Below are 17,297 nucleotides of genomic sequence, written 5' to 3'. Positions count from 1 at the left end.
AGTCGCGACTGCAACCAAAGAGGCCTTGTTGCAGCAACCATCCGCCTGCAGCCAGAGTCCGTCTGGACCGAAGGCCGGTAGCTCATTGGCAAAGAAGCGCGGAAGTTGGAACGAGTTGCCGGCCGGGTTCTCCGACCAGACGACAAACTCGGGCGACACTTCCACCGTGTGGAAGCATGGACGGAGGGGGTGCCACCAAAGCATGCCTCCCCTCATCAGCTGGATCGCCGTGGCTGGGACGACCCACTCCACGTGCTGTGCCGCCACTCCGACAGTGGGCCGCGACAGGGGACGCGGTGTGCTTGCGCGGACGGCCATGTCCGCGCTTGGGCGCCGGCGAGTCGGGTCCCTCGCGAGGGGCCTTTCCCTTCTCGGCGGCGGAGAACTTCCTTCGTGGCGCCATTGGTGGCACAGCGAGCAACGAAGCGATGAAGAAGAAGCAGCAAGCGAGGAAGAGATGGGCAACGGGGGCTCTGCCCCCCCGCCCCATTTATAGCAAGAGAAGGCCAACCAACACCTCCCACGATTGCAGGTAATGATGGTTTCCATTGCATGTCGCAAGGATTCATCAAGTCGTGTAGTTGCCGAGGCAGCGTGGGGAAGCGGAGACGCCCATGTCCAATCAACCGCCACGCGTCAATCGAGGCCACAAGCTTTTGGGGCCCGCGGTGCTTCATGCTTGGCCCTTGGCTTCGCCGTGAAGCCAAGCCCGAGTGCACCTTGGGCCCCGGGGCTACTGTCGGCGTCCTGGGAACGGGGGTCCCCAGACTTGCCTGCCTGCGACCCGAGGCATGGCTGAGCCAGCAGGCCGTACGACCCATCTTCACCAACAAGGCACCCAAGACCCACGCGAGGGGCCAAGCCTCGTGAGGCAGACGACACGAGACCTCTTCTGGAGTGGCCTAGTCAGGCAGGCTCACGAGGAGCGGAGATATCAAGGCGAGGCAAACCTCACGAGGCTCTCGTGAAGTGAGCCATGATGATCGACACCAAGCGGGCGCTAGGCGAGTGCCAGCACGCACAGCGTCCTTGTTTCCTCTTTGGTGCAAAGGAGGCAAGCGCAACCGCGGAGTACCAAGGCCATTTCGGTGCAACAAGACCAAGACCAGAGGGACGGCAAGACGGAGTTCATCGTGGAGCACAAGACGGTGTCACCACCAGAGCCTTTCGCAGAGAGAGACCACCTTTTGTCAAGATAGCTTGTACTAGCTATCCCCCTTCAAATTTGCCCGCCATTGTTGGCTCCCTTCCCGCTCAATATTTGGGAAGGGGACCAGGGCCTCTATAAGTAGAGACACCACCATAGAAATGGGGGGCGAGGAGACGGCATCTTAGATCACTCTCTCACCCACACAAGTTAGCCACGCACAAGAACACCTCAACCTCAGGAGGCTGTTCTTCCCATTGTATTGTTCATCATCATCCTGAGAGGCAATCCACCACCACCACACTAGAGTAGGGTGTTACACCATAATGGTGGCCCGAACCAGTATAAATCTTGTGTCTTTCTGTGTTGCGAGTTCATCGAGTTCGTTCGCGAGATCTTAGCGAGCTAGGGCATAGATCGGTAGGAGGGAAAGACTTCACGCGCACCCCAGTGTTCGAACCTTAAGGGTTTGCCAGAACCCCACATTCGAAAATTCCCACAGAAATTTGCTAGCTATGTTGCTATTGAACAAGTGAGTGGACCTGGTGCATTGATGCTATTGATTATCTTCTCAATCTGCACTTCATTTGCAACACAAGGATGAACTCGACGAAGACTTTGCTCTTGCTGATCATTGTCTTCATCATTGGCATTGACTTCAGGTTGAGCATTGTCTTCGGGTTGATTAGGTGCAGAGATGATGAGTTCTTCTTCAGCCTGTGCCTCTAAAGGTATGATTTCTCTAGTACCCATAAGCTTGATGGATTCACTTGGTGAGACTTCATCTAGCACATTTGACAGGTGCTCTCTTTGCGAGCCATTAGTTTCATCGAACCACACATCCACAGTTTCAACAACTTTATAGTGAAAGAGGTTGAAGACTCTGTAGGAGTGCGAATCCTTTCCGTAGCCAAGCATAAAACCTTCATGTGCTTTCGGTGCAAATTTGGAAGTGTGATGTGGATCCTTGATCCAGCACCTAGCACCAAATACTCTGAAGTAGCTGACGTTTTGCTTCTTACCAGTTAGTAGCTCATATGATGTCTTCTTTAGAAGCTTGTGAAGATAAACACGGTTGATGATGTGGCATGCAGTATCAATGGCTTCGGGCCAGAACTTCCTTGGAGTCTTGTACTCATCGAGCATCGTCCGTGCCATCTCAATGAGGGTTCTATTCTTGCGCTCCACGGTGCCATTCTGATGAGGTGTGTATGGAGCTGAGAACTCATGAGTGATGCCCAATGTATCAAGATAAGTGTCGAGGCCGGTATTCTTGAACTCTGTGCCATTGTCACTTCGGATGTTCTTGATCTTGATGCCATAGTTTGTCATGGCACGATTGGCGAATCGTCTGAAGACATCCTGCACTTCATTCTTGTAGAGGATTATGTGCACCCATGTATATCTTGAGTAATCATCAACAATAACGAAGCCATAGAGGCAAGCAGTGGTAGTAAGAGTAGATTAGTGAGTAGGGCCAAATAAGTCCATGTGAGGCAGCTCGAAGGGATGGGAAGTTGTCATGATTTTCTTCGAGGGATGCTTGGCCCTAGTCATCTTTCTAGCTTCGCAGGCACCACACAGATGAACCTTCTTGAGCTTGACACCCTCGATGCTTATGACATGCTTCTTCTTCTTCTTCGCGAGAGTGTACAAGTTCCTCATGCCAGCATGCCCTAGCCTCCGATGCTAGAGCCAGCACTCTAAAGCGTTTGCTAGAAGACATACAGCCAGCTGTTGACCTGCTGAGAAATCCACAATGTACAAATCGTCTTTTTGATACCCTTCAAAGACTAGAGATTTGTCAGATTCCATAAGCACGAGGCACTGATATTTTCCAAACATCACAATCATGTTCAGATCACAAAGCATTGAGGCAGACATTAAGTTGAAACCAAGGGATTCAACAAGCATCACTTTATCCATGTGCTGATCCTTTGAGATTGCAACTCTACCTAGACCCAATAGCTTGCTTTTTACCAGTGTCAGTAAATGTGATGTGACTCTTGTCAGATGGATGTAGGGTTGAATCCATGAGAAGACTTCGATCACCAGTCATGTGATTAGTGCATCCATTGTCCATAATCCATTCTGAAGCCTTTGGTGTCATACCCTAGAGTGCAGTTTGGGGGATAGGCTTCACCAAGAGTATTGTGAAGCATAAACATTTGAGGAACAAGCGGATTATGAAAATTTAGGTCTCGGTTAGGATAAGTAGGATGTTTGTCAAGAAATCCTGGGACGAAATACATAATAAGACCATTTGGACATTTTATCTTGGGTCCCACAAGATGTTTTAGGTCCCCAGCATAAGCATCAGACGCATTTGATTTCCGGCTGGAGACCTTTCCCTGCAAAAGAGAGTTAATTTTTCTTAACCACCCACATCTTTAGGGGTGGCTTAGAAGCAATGAGTCTAAGTGCAGCATTTGAGAATTTTGGCTTTGGAGCCCTAGCAAATAGCCTTGTAGGAGGTGAATAATACTCATAAGAATAAGCAGAATAGTTCTTTGTCTTATGAACATAGGGGTTTGATGAAACACGCTCATATTCATAAGTTCGAGTATGGTTTCCTTGCAAAACATTGGTGTTAGGGTGACTCTGGTGAGTCCTCTGTATGTATGAAGCCTTTGGACCATATGAAGACTTTGGTCTGGGGTTTGTCTTCTTCCCTGGTGGTGTCATGATGACATTCACATGAAGTTTCTCAAGACAACTTTTGGGCACCCAGATCTTCTTCAAAGGTGGTCCATTCCCGTAGTTAGTACCAATATACCTGGCAAACACTTCACCATTCTGATTCTTAAATAGTTTGTAGTTTGCATCAAAGGATTCATTAATGATAATAGGGTTAGCACAAGTAAAGCCAGATAAGATAGATGGATCCATTGAAGGTTCCTTTGCAGCAACCCATGTGGTTTTGGGGTACTGCTCAGGCTTCCAGTATGAACCATCAACATTCATTTTCCTCTCGATCCCAACACCCTCTTTCCTAGGGTTTTGGTTCAGAATCTGTTTCTTGAGGACATCACACAGTGTCTAATGCCCTTTGAGGCTTTTGTACATCCCTGTTTCAAGTAATGTCTTCAACCTGGCATTCTCATCAGCAATAGTACACTACAAGAAATATGTCAACTTGTGACCACCACTATTGGTCATTGAATGGTCATTGTTTTCCATTTGTGATCCTTTTGTGACCAAAAATAGAAGGTCAAAAGCTGGCCTTCGGAAACTGAAATTAACGACCTTTCTTCTGGAATGGTCGTAGATGTTTATGACCCAAAAAAGGTCGTAGATTTAACGACCAATTAATTTGGTCACTAGCAATCCGATCACACCACGTCAGATCCACAGTGGCAAGCTAACGTGGTAGAGTTACGACCAAATGAAAAGGTCGTAAAATAGAATCAGCCTGGTCCATTTCAGCCGTCTACATGGGCCAAGCCCAATAATTCAGCCCATTTAATGTTTTTTACTCTTTATTTTGCTTATCTACATGGGCCTGGCCCAATAATTTGGCCTTTTATTTTCTGGGAATGGAGCCTTTTTTGATGAATTTTTTTATAGTCCACTATTGTTTTGGGCCACAACATTTTTAGTCTAGTTCAAATTTGGGCCTTGGCCTTTTTATTTTCTGTGATGCAGCCTTTTACAAACTTTTTTCTTATAGTCAACTCTTTTTTTAGGCCCGAGCCTTTTTAGTCTAATTCTTGTTTGGGCCTCGGCCTTTTTGCAGTCCAACTAAGTTTAATCCAAATAATATTCAGAAAATGCATAACTTCACAGGTTCATAACTTCACAGAAAAGGCATAGCTTCCAAACTGCCATCACAGGTTCAAACAGCCAAGTGCAAAATGCAAAATGCTCCCAAGTTCACAAGTGCTCCCAGGTTCACTTGCCAAGTGCAAAATGCAACAAACTGCATAAGTTCACAACCTACTATGACATAAGTTCACATGTTCAAAGACAAACTACAACAGCAACAATTGAGACTACCAAAATGTAACCCAGGTCCAAAATGCAACACAGATTCACAAGTTCAAACTACTCATCCTGCTCGCAGGTTCAAACTACCTTAGCTCCAAAGAAAGCCATCAAGTGGGCTAACTTCTCATCCCGATCTTGAGACTTCTTGCGTAGCAGCTCAAGTTCCTTGTCGCGTGCAGCTTCAGCTTCTTCCGTCGTTATCTTGATTGCCACCAATTCTTCTCGCATCACTTCAGCTTGAAGCTCCGACCTCTCCAGCTTCTGCTCAAGATAACAAACATGAGCAGCCACAACATCAGTTGCCTTGCTAGAGTTGTTGCTAGATGATTGGAGCCCAACATTCCTGAGGAATGTGCTTTTCTTGACTTTGGTCTTGAGCACTTCTTCAACAATTTCAACAGTAGACTTTCGCTCTTCACCTTCTGGTACCGGCGCGTCCTTAATTTTTTCCATCTCAAGCTAGCATATGGAGGAAAATGATAGGCATTAGTGGGAGATCTATTTCACATTTTGCAAACCAATCCAAGCAAGAGAAACCAAACCAGCACACAAATGGATTATTTGAAGTAACCAAACCAGCACACAAAATCTATACATAGATATTTTACTCAAGCTCAAATAGAAGAAGATGATGACTAGTAACTTGACAACATTATTTGACTAGTAACTTATGTGACCTGGAGACATGCAATTTGAACAATATGATCACGTCATTAAGCCTAGAATGGTGGTTCTATATAAGATGGCTTCCCGAGTGAGCCGATCATCAAACTAACATTCAGATCAAATTTCATCATATCATAAAAAATGCAACAAATAGCTATAACAAGGTCTAATATATTTGTTGAACTATCAAATAACATCAAAGCATGGAACATAGAGTGTGTTCTTGACATGAAACAGCATCAAAGCTGGCTGTGAATCAAACAGGGCTGAGGTTTCTAGACAAAAGTTTGAACTGGCTGGACAAAGCATGGAGTGACTTACTATAGCAGTCTTGACTGGCCCCGAAAACCCGTGCTTCTTGCTATTCTGGTGGCCTTAAACAAGTCAACCGCAGACATCTCCTCACCCTTACGCTCTTCTTTCTGAAAAAAATTTCAACAAAAATCAAAATGTTATTCAGCAAGAATCAGAAATGTTATTCAACGAGGATCAAACGGTAAGGTCTCTAGAGAAAAGTTCTCATAGTGGCAAAAATGTGTGTTGTGTAGTGCCTCTAACTAGTTCTCTGATTGTACACGACTTTTTCTCGATTCATCTTGTTCGACACACAGGTTTCCTACAAAAAAGCATATTGTCAGCATGATCTAGCACTAGCATATCATGTGCAGAACATAAAGCAGCAAACAAAGCAGAGACAAACCTTATGTCTTGGGGTAGACCACATCTCCACCAGAGCTTGCCATTCACCGTCCGTCAGATCTGGCACCGGAGACTTGATGCTGACTTTGTTTGCTGCTACGGTATCAAAATACTTCTTCTTGATCTGATGGCGTCTGTTCTTTGAATTTTTCTGCATAATATCTTTGCACGCGGTGTTGATGGTCTCCGAGTCCGTGTTCATCTCAAAATTTGCCTACCAAGACAGCAAACAAGGTAGGAACAATATTAGTGGTCATGCATAGGTGTAACAGAAAATAGATAGCACATTAACTACGAAATAAGTAGCTTACATCAACTTTCCCAATGTAGTTCTCCAATAGACTAGCATTTTTGGTATAGCTTGAAGTGAGGAAGAATCGGCAGATGGCTTCTTGCAACGAGTCCACACTCAGAAGCAAGCTTTTCTGCCTGCAGAGGCTTCTCTGGATGCTTCATCCCTTCGGCAATATGGATAGGCACCTTGCTACCAAGCGACTTTGTGATTCTCTCTAGCCCTTTGCCCTTTCTAAGTCTAGTCTTGGTAGTCATTGCATCTGAAAATGAAATTGAACTCATAAATTAGAATAGAAATCGACAAATGAAGAAATCGAGAAAAGCATACAAGATCATTCCATTTGGAAAATGCACTAGTAAAAGAGAGCATTGCAAAGGTCAACTTGCCTGGTTGAAGCACAAGCTGTTGTTCTTCTTCACTGATGACAACGTTCCTATCAATAGAAGGTGCAACAAGGCTGAGGTCTATGTGGATAGTGCCTGCTTCATCTATGCAGATAGTTCCTCCTTCATCTAGGCAGACAGTGCTACTTCCATCCATGCGGAGAGTGGCTCCTTCATCCATGGGCAGCAACTCATCACCCATTTGCACCAAGGTCTCATAGTCCATGCACAGCAGACTTTCCTGATGGTCCGTCGCACTCGCCATCTTTGCTTTACGCCTTGTGACTCTATCAGGGGCAGGTTCATCAGGTTCCAGGATCCACTTTTTTTGTCCTGGAGCTGGGGCCATCACCCTTCCTGGAGGCATTGCAGCAGATGTTTCTGAGCTCTTCTTCTTGCTGACTGTCTTCTTAACGCCAGGCCTCTTCGCCCTAGATTCCTTTAGTGCCTTGTATAAACAGCACGGAAAAAGCATTAGATCACAAGAGAAATATGTGAGCACAAGGAAACACATAAAATACAAGAACCCCAACCCTCCAAGCAAAGACAGAGTTTGCACCTTAACAGTCTTCTTCACTATGACATCATCCACTTCATCTCCATCAATAACTTCATCCTCCTTAGGATTGTACTCTCGGTCATCATTGATAACTCCACTACCTTCTTGAACCTCATTACTTCTACCTTCTTGTACATCATTTGTTTTCCTAATCATCGACGCTATTGCACCGATGCCAAGGGACTGGAACATCCGATTGTTCCTCATCATATTTCTAGCCCTAAACTTCTCGTACTTGGTGAGTCTTTGCATGATAAAGGAAACATAACTATCAGGTGAATGTTTGGAATGCATGGATAGCCAACCAAACATATCTTATGATATTTTATTATCATTTAATCCTAGTTATTCAGGTAAGGAAGGCTAACAGCACACATGCACAATTAAGCCAACTTATTCAGATTGCAGCAATACATTTCACTTAGCATATTAAGACACATATTTTATGAAACGGATAGTATAACCACAAGGAGCAAGTTGCATACCAACAGTTGGCCTCATGTTTGACCTTGTCCTCCTTGTCATGGATGATCTTGAGGTGGTGCTTGCAAAATAGAATAAACAACAATCAGATGCAATAGGGATAAAGTAAAATGTTGCACTTGTATCAATAAAGGAAAGCCTTTGGACCATCATGCACATACAATGATGTAGTGTTATTACTTAAGCAAACATGTAAGTGCACTAAACAAGCATGCATGTACACTAGAAAGATATGTACACTAAACAAGCAAGCAAGCGAAGTGCTACTGATAGAAACAAGCAAGCAATGAAGGAAATTGAAGAGAAGCAAGCAAGTACTATTGGTACAAACCTTAATTAATAAGCAAGCAAGTAGCTTCTTCTCCATGTGCTATTGATACAAGCAAGTACTGCTGATGGAGACCCTAATTAAGCATGTATGATAGCAAGCAACATGTATGTTAGCAAGCAAGCAACATGAACTAGTGAATTGGTGTCATGTACACATGCTTAGACAGTCTGACAGGAAGCTAGACGAGTATATCATGAGGACCTTCAAAACAACTAGATGTTGCCACTGGTAAAGCATGAAACAAAAGTACCTGTAGAAGTACAAAAGCAGATGAAAAAATTATTCTCAACTAATATTATGCTGCCTCTACACACCAAAAATGGCTACAAACTAGAAGACACACAAGTTAAGACATTTCGACAATTAGAATCAACTATGTATATTATAGCACCCAAAATTATCTAGCACCAATCTAGTATATATTAAAACTAGTCATACAGCCTTAACACACCAGGAATTCCAATACCACAATAAGTACTAAGCATTCTCTTGTTCACTGGAAAGAAGAACACAAGCTTCATGCGCATATCACAAAAGAAGAACACTGCTACAAACCCCAATACTGCTACTGATAGCAAAGTACTACAAGCAAAGTGCTACAAGCAATCAAGTACATGTTGATACAAACCCTAGTAGCAAGCAAGCAAAGTGCATAAGTGCTACTAATACAAGCAAGCAAGCATGGAAAGTGCTACTGATAGAAACAATCAAACTGCTACTGATAGAAACAAGTAAGCATGGAAGGAAATTGAATCATACAAGCAAGCAAGTACTGTTAATACAAACAAGCAAGCAAGTAGCTTCTTCTCCAAGTGCTACTGATACAAGCTAAGTAATTAAATCATACAGAAGCAACATGAACCAGAGGGGGATCTCCCTCTAACCTCATTCACTTCCTCATCCATCCCCATCCCCTAAAATCATGCACTTCCTCTAACATCATCCACTTCCTCATCCATCCCCATCCCCTAAAATCATGCACTTCCTCTCCATCAACATGAACCCTAAACCATGAGGGGGATCAAACAAACCACCAGGAGGTCCTAACCCTAGAATCACCAGGAGCTCCTAGATGAACATGAACAAGAACCACCAGGAGCTCCTAGATCGACCGAATCCTAACCATAGATCGACAGAATCCTAACCCTAGATCGACCGAATCCTAACCCTAGATCGACCAGGAGGGGGATCTATCGAACCCTAGAAGATCGAGGGGAGGGGGGAGGGGAGAGGAGAGGGGTACCTTCCATCATCGATCGTTGATGATGTGGATGATGTAGCCACCGTCATCGATGTAGTCACTGTCGTTGATGTAGTCACTATCTTTGATGTAGTCGTCGCCGATGTGGTCGATGTAGCCGTTGATGTAGCCACCGTCGTCGAGGGGAGAGAGAAGGGTGGATTCGTCGTTGTGGAGGGCGGCACACCGCGGCGCGGCGGGGCGGTGCAGAGGCGTGGCGGGGCAGCACGGAGCAGGGGAGGGAGTGGGAGTGGGTCAGCGTGGAGCAGGGAGGGGCGGCGTGGAGCAGGGTTCATCGGGGAGGGGAGGTGCGGGGTGTCAGGGCGGCACGGAGGAGGGGCGGCGCTAGGGTTGCGGAGTGGGTAATGGGGAGTGGAGGGGCGGGGCTAGGGTTACGGGGAAGGGAGGGGATCCCGCGTGTTAGTGGGAGAGGGAGTGGTGAGTCCCGCCTGGTAGTGGGAGAGGGAATGGAGGGAGTGGATGGAAATTTTGGTGAATGTAAACTTTTGGTGTGGGAGGGAAATTCTTTTGGGTTTGGGGGCAGAAAATTTTAGGTTTTTTAATACTTTGTAGAAATCATGGTTAAAATCATACCGAATAGGTCAATAAAACACCGGTATTGCAAGTTTAGTATTTTTTCTAGTTGGTAGGCCACATTTGATGATGTGACGCGAAGGTCTCCCATTTTTTTTATTTTTTTTGAATTTTTTACAGTGTTTTCAAAAACCGGCCGATTTCGTTGCGGCGGCCGTCCGTGGCCAGGGGTTGAGTCATGCCAACCTATTGTCGATTCTGTGATGAAATGCCTACCTATGAAGCTAAAAAGGATTTTTTAGAGAAAATAATGGGCAAGCTATGGAGGACCCGCAGTTCAAATTCTAGCCGGTTCCAGCTGAATCGGCCAAAGGTTGTCTAAAATGGCCGGAAGTAGCTATGATGGTCAGAAAAGCATGATTTTTGGCGACCGTCCGTAAAATAGGGTCTAATTTCGGATATATATGGAATGGCACCATTTGGGGTGACCCTCCTTGTAGCCGCTTCACGAAAAACACATGTTTTTAGCATTCAAAAAATGAAAAACGGTTTTTTGTGAAAAAAGTTGGAACCTAGCTTTGGCAACATTGTTTGCCATCACAAGATAGAGCATGCGCCAAATTTGGGCATATTATCAAAAACTGTTCAACGAATGCGGCCATATCGTTGCTAGTTTGGCTTGAAAGCCATGAATCTTCGTTCATGGTAGGTCGTTTTTGAGGACACCTTTTCAAAAAAACACCAGTATTGCAAGTTTATTATTTTTGCTAGTTGGTAGGCCACATTTGATGATGTGACGCAGAGGTCTCCCTTTTTTTGATTTTTTTGAATTTTTTACGGTGCTTTCAAAAACCGGCTGATTTCGTCGCGGCGGCCGTCCGTGGCTAGGGTTTGAGTGAAGGAAATATTCCCTAGAGGCAATAATAAAGTTATTATTTATTTCCTTATATCATGATAAATATTTATTATTCGTGCTAGAATTGTATTAACCGGAAACATAATACATGTGTGAATACATAGACAAACAGAGTGTCACTAGTATGCCTCTACTTGACTAGCTCGTTAATCAAAGATGGTTATGTTTCCTAACCATGGACAAAGAGTTGTTATTTGATTAACGGGATCACATCATTAGGTGAATGATCTGATTGACATGACCCATTCCATTAGCTTAACACCCGATCGTTTAGTATGTTGCTATTGCTTTCTTCATGACTTATACATGTTCCTATGACTATGAGATTATGCAACTCCCGTTTGCCAGAGGAACACTTTGTGTGCTACCAAATGTCACAACGTAACTGGGTGATTATAAAGGTGCTCTACAGGTGTCTCCAAAGGTACATGTTGGGTTGGCGTATTTCGAGACTAGGATTTGTCACTCCGATTGTCGGAGAGGTATCTCTGGGCCCTCTCGGTAATGCACATCACATAAAGCCTTGCAAGCATTGCAACTAATGAGTTAGTTGTGAGATGATGTATTACGGAACGAGTAAAGAGACTTGCCGGTAACGAGATTGAACTAGGTATTGAGATACCGACGATCGAATCTCAGGCAAGTAACATACTGATGACAAAGGGAACAACGTATGTTGTTATGCGGTCTGACCGATAAAGATCTTCATAGAATATGTAGGAGCCAATATGAGCATCCAGGTTCCGCTATTGGTTATTGACCGGAGACATGTCTCGGTCATGTCTACATTGTTCTCGAACCGTAGGGTCCACACGCTTAAGGTTTCGATGACAGTTATATTATGAGTTTTGATGTATCGAAGGAGTTCGGAGTCCCGGATGAGATCGGGGACATGACGAGGAGTCTCTAAATGGTCGAGATGTAAAGATCGATATATTGGACGACTATATTCGGACATCGGAAAGGTTCCGAGTGATTCGGGTATTTTTCGGAGTACTGGAGAGTTACGGGAATTCGCCAGGGAGTATATGGGCCTTATTGGGCCATACAGGAATAGAGGAGAGAGGCCAAAAGGAAGGAGGCCTGCGCCCCCCCTCTGGTCCGAATTGGACAAGGGGCGCAGCCCCCATTTCCTTTTTCCTCTCCCCCTCTTTCCCCTTCTCCTACTCCAACAAGGAAGGAAGGAGTCCTACTCCCAGTGGGAGTAGGACTCGCCTTGGCGCGCCCCCTTCTAGGCCAGCCGCCCCCTCCCCCTTGCTCCTTTATATACGGGGGCAGGCGGGCACCTCTAGACACACAAGTTGATCTTCGTGATCATTCCTTAGCCGTGTGCGGTGCCCCCCTCCACCATATTCCACCTCGGTCATATTGTAGCGGTGCTTAGGCGAAGCCCTGCGATGGTAGAACATCAAAGTCGTCACCACACCATCGTGCTGACGGAACTCCTCCCCGACGCTTTGCTGGATCGGAGCCCGGGGATCGTCATCGAGCTGAACGTGTGCCAAGAACTCGGAGGTGCCGGAGTAACGGTGCTTGGATCGGTCGGATCGTGAAGACGTACGACTACATCAACCGCGTTGTCACAACACTTCCGCTGTCGGTCTACAAGGGTACGTAGATCACACTCTCCCGTCTCGTTGCTATGCATCACCATGATCTTGCATGTGCGTAGGATTTTTTTTGAAATTACTACGTTCCCCAATAGTGGCATCCGAGCCTAGGTTTTATGTGTTGATGTTATATGCACGAGTAGGACACAAGTGAGTTGTGGGCGATATAAGTCATACTGCTTACCAGCATGTCATACTTCGGTTCGGTGGTATTGTTGGACGAAGCGGCCCAGACCGACATTACGCGTACGCTTACGCGAGACCGGTTCTCCCGACGTGCTTTGCACAAAGGTGGCTAGCGGGTGATAGTTTCTCCAACTTTAGTTGAACCGAGTGTGGCTACGCCCGGTCCTTGCGAAGGTTAAAACAGCACCAACTTGACAAACTATCATTGTGGTTTTGATGCGTTGGTAAGATTGGTTCTTGCTTAAGCCCGTAGCAGCCACGTAAAACTTGCAACAACAAAGTAGAGGACGTCTAACTTGTTTTTGCAGGGCATGTTGTGATGTGATATGGTCAAGACATGATGCTAAATTTTATTGTATGAGATGATCATGTTTTGTAACCGAGTTATCGGCAACTGGCAGGAGCCATATGGTTGTCGCTTTGTTGTATACAATGCAATCGCGCTGTAATGCTTTACTTTATCACTAAGCGGTAGCGATAGTCGTGGAAGCATAAGATTAGCAAGACGACAACGATGCTACGATGGAGATCAAGGTGTCGCGCCGATGACGATGGTGATCAGGACGGTGCTTCGAAGATGGAGATCACAAGCACAAGATGATGATGGCCATATCATATCACTTATATTGATTGCATCTGATGTTTATCTTTTATGCATCTTATCTTGCTTAGATTGACGATAGCATTATAAGATGATCTCTCACTAATTATCAAGAAGTGTTCTCCCTAAGTATGCACCGTTGCGAAAGTTCTTCGTGCTGAGACACCACATGATGATCAGGTGTGATAGGCTCTACGTTCAAATACAACGGGTGCAAAACAGTTGCACACGCGGAATACTCAGGTTATACTTGACGAGCCAAGCATATACAGATATGGCCTTGGAACACGGAGACCGAAAGGTCGAGCGTGAATCATATAGTAGATATGATCAACATAGTGATGTTCACAAATGAAACTACTCCATCTCACGTGATGATCGGACATGGTTTAGTTGATTTGGATCACGTAATCACTTAGAGGATTAGAGGGATGTCTATCTAAGTGGGAGTTCTTAAGTAATATGATTAATTGAACTTAAATTTATCATGAACTTAGTCCTAGTAGTATTTTGCAAATTATGTTGTAGATCAATAGCTTGCGTTGTTGCTTCCCTGTGTTTATTTTGATATGTTCCTAGAGAAAATAGTGTTGAAAGATGTTAGTAGCAATGATGCGGATTGGATCCGTGATCTGAGGTTTATCCTCATTGCTGCACAGAAGAATTATGTCCTTGATGCATTGCTAGGTGACGGACCTATTGCAGGAGCAGATGCAGACGTTATGAACGTTTGGCTAGATCAATATGATGACTACTTGATAGTTTAGTGCACCATGCTTAATGGCTAAGAATCGGGACTTCAAAGACGTTTTGAACGTCATGGAGCATATGAGATGTTCCAGGAGTTGAAGTTAATATTTCAAGCAAATACCCGAGTTGAGAGATATGAAGTCTCCAACAAGTTCTATAGCTAAAAGATGGAGGAGAATCGCTCAACTAGTGAGCATGTGACCAGATTGTCTGAGTACTACAATCGCTTGAATCAAGTGGGAGTTAATCTTCCAAATAAGATAGTGATTGACAGAATTCTCTAGTCACCATCACCAAGTTAGTAGAACTTCGTGATGAACTATGATATGCAAGGGATAATGGAAAGGATTCCCAAGCTCTTCGTAATGCGGAAATTGACGAAGGTAGAAATCGAGAAAAACATCAAGTGTTGATGGTAGACAAGACCACCAGTTTCAAGAAAAGGGAAGAGGGAAGAAGGGGAACTTCAAGAAGAATAGCAAGCAAGTTGTTGCTCAAGTGAAGAAGCCCAAGTCTGGTCCTAAGCCTGAGACTAAGTGTTTCTACTGCAAAGGGACTGGTCACTGGAAGTGGAACTACCCCAAGTGATTGGCAGATAAGAAGGATGGCAAAGTGAACATAAGTATATTTGATATACATGTTATTGATGTGTACTTTACTAGTGTTTATAGCAACCCCTCAGTATTTGATACTAGTTCAGTTGCTAAGATTAGTAACTCGAAACGGGAGTTGCAGAATAAACAGAGACTAGTTAAGGGTGAAGTGATGATGTGTGTTGGAAGTGGTTCCAAGATTGATATGATCATCATCGCACACTCCCTATACTTCGGGATTAGTGTTGAACCTGAATAAGTGTTATTTGGTGTTTGCGTTAAGCATGAATATGATTTGATCATGTTTATTGTAATACGGTTATTCATTTAAGTAAGAGAATAAATTGTTGTTCTATTTACAAGAATAAAACCTTATATGGTTACACACCCAATGAAAATAGTTCGTTGGATCTCGATCGTAGTGATACACATAATCATAATATTGAAACCAAAAGATGCAAAGTTAATAATGATAGTGCAACTTATTTGTAGCACTGCCGTTTAGGTCATATTGGTGTAAAGCGCATGAAGAAACTCCATCTGATGGGATTTTGGAATCACTTGATTATGAATCACTTGATGCTTGCGAACCATGCCTCATGGGCAAGACGACTAAGACTCCGTTCTCCGGAACGAGCAACTGACTTATTGGAAATAATACATACTGATGTATGCGGTCCGATGAGTGTTAGGGCTCACCGTAAGTATCGTTATTTTCTGAACTTCACAGATGATTTGAGCAGATATGGGTATATCTACTTGATGAAACATAAGTCTGAAACATTTGAAAAGTTCAAAGAATTTCAGAGTGAAGTGGAAAATCATCGCGACAAGAAAATAAAGTTTCTACGATCTGATCGCGGAGACAAATATTTGAGTTACGAGTTTGGTCTTCAATTAAAACAATGTGGAATAGTTTCACAAACTCATGCCACATGGAACACCACAGCATAATGGTGTGTCCGAACGTCATAACCGTACTTTATTGGATATAGTGCAATCTATGATGTCTCTTACCGATCTACCACTATCGTTTTGGGGTTATGCATTAGAGACAGCTGCATTCACGTTAAAAGGGCACCATCTAAATCTGTTGAGACGACACCATATGAACTATGGTTTGGCAAGAAACCAAAGTTGTCGTTTCTTAAAGTTTGGGGTTGCAATGCTTATGTGAAAAAGTTTCATCCTGATAAGCTCAAACCCAAATTGGAAAAGTGTGTCTTCATAGGATACCCATAAAGTTATTGTTGGGTACACCTTCTATCACAGATCCAAAGGCAAGACATTCGTTGCTAAGAATGGATCCTTTCTAGAGAAGGAGGTTCTCTCTAAAGAAATGAGTGGGAGGAAAGTAGAACTTGATAAGGTAATTGTACCTTCTCCCTTATTGGAAAGTAGTTCATCATAGAAATCTGTTCCTGTGACTACTACACCAATTAGTGAGGAAGCTAATGATGATGATCATGTAACTTGAGATCAAGTTACTACCGAATCTCGTAGGTAAACCAGAGTGAGATCCGCACCAGAGTGGTACGGTAATCCTGTTCTGGAGGTCACGCTACTTGACCATGACGAACCTACGAACTATGAAGAAGCGATGGTGAGCCCAGATTCCGCAAAATGGCTTGAGGCCATGAAATCTGAGATGGGATCCATGTACGAGAACAAAGTATGGACTTTGGTTGACTTGCCCAATGATTGGCAAGCAATTGAGAATAAATGGATCTTCAAGAGGAAGACGAATGCTGATAGTAGTGTTACTATCTACAAAGCTAGAATTGTCGCAAAAGGTTTTCGACAAGTTCAAGGTGTTGACTACGATGAGAGTTTCTCACTCGTATCTATGCTTAAGTCTGTCCGAATCATGTTAACAATTACCGCATTTTATGAAATCTGGCAAATGGATAAACAAAACTGCATTCCTTAATAGATTTATTAAAGAAGAGTTGTATATGATACAACTAGAAGGTTTTGTCAATCCTAAAGGTGCTAACAAAATATGCAAGCTCCAGCGATCCATATATGGACTGGTGCAAGCATCTCGGAGTTGGAATATACGCTTTGATAAGTTGATCAAAGCATATAGTTTTATACAAACTTGCGATGAAGCCTGTATTTACAAGAAAGTGAGTGGGAGCACTACAACATTTCTGATAAGTATATGTGAATGACATATTGTTGATCGGAAATAATGTAGAATTATTCTGCAAAGCATAAAGGAGTGTTTGAAAGGAATTTTCCAAAGTAAGACCTTGGTGAAGCTGCTGACATATTGAACATCAAGATCTATAGAGATAGATCAAGACACTTGATA

At 43.9% G+C, this 17,297-nt stretch overlaps 1 pseudogene; it reads right to left on the bottom strand.

Moving 5' to 3' along the window:
- Window positions 1–318, bottom strand: part of LOC123153533 (uncharacterized) — a 37,826-nt pseudogene extending 37,508 nt beyond the window's left edge.
- Between the last annotated feature and the right edge of the window lie 16,979 nt (window positions 319–17,297).

Source organism: Triticum aestivum, chromosome 7A (genome assembly GCF_018294505.1).
Source record: "Triticum aestivum cultivar Chinese Spring chromosome 7A, IWGSC CS RefSeq v2.1, whole genome shotgun sequence".
Classification (NCBI taxonomy): domain Eukaryota; kingdom Viridiplantae; phylum Streptophyta; class Magnoliopsida; order Poales; family Poaceae; genus Triticum; species Triticum aestivum.
Note: the sequence above shows the minus strand (reverse complement) of the source record. Positions and strands in the feature narration are given on the sequence as shown.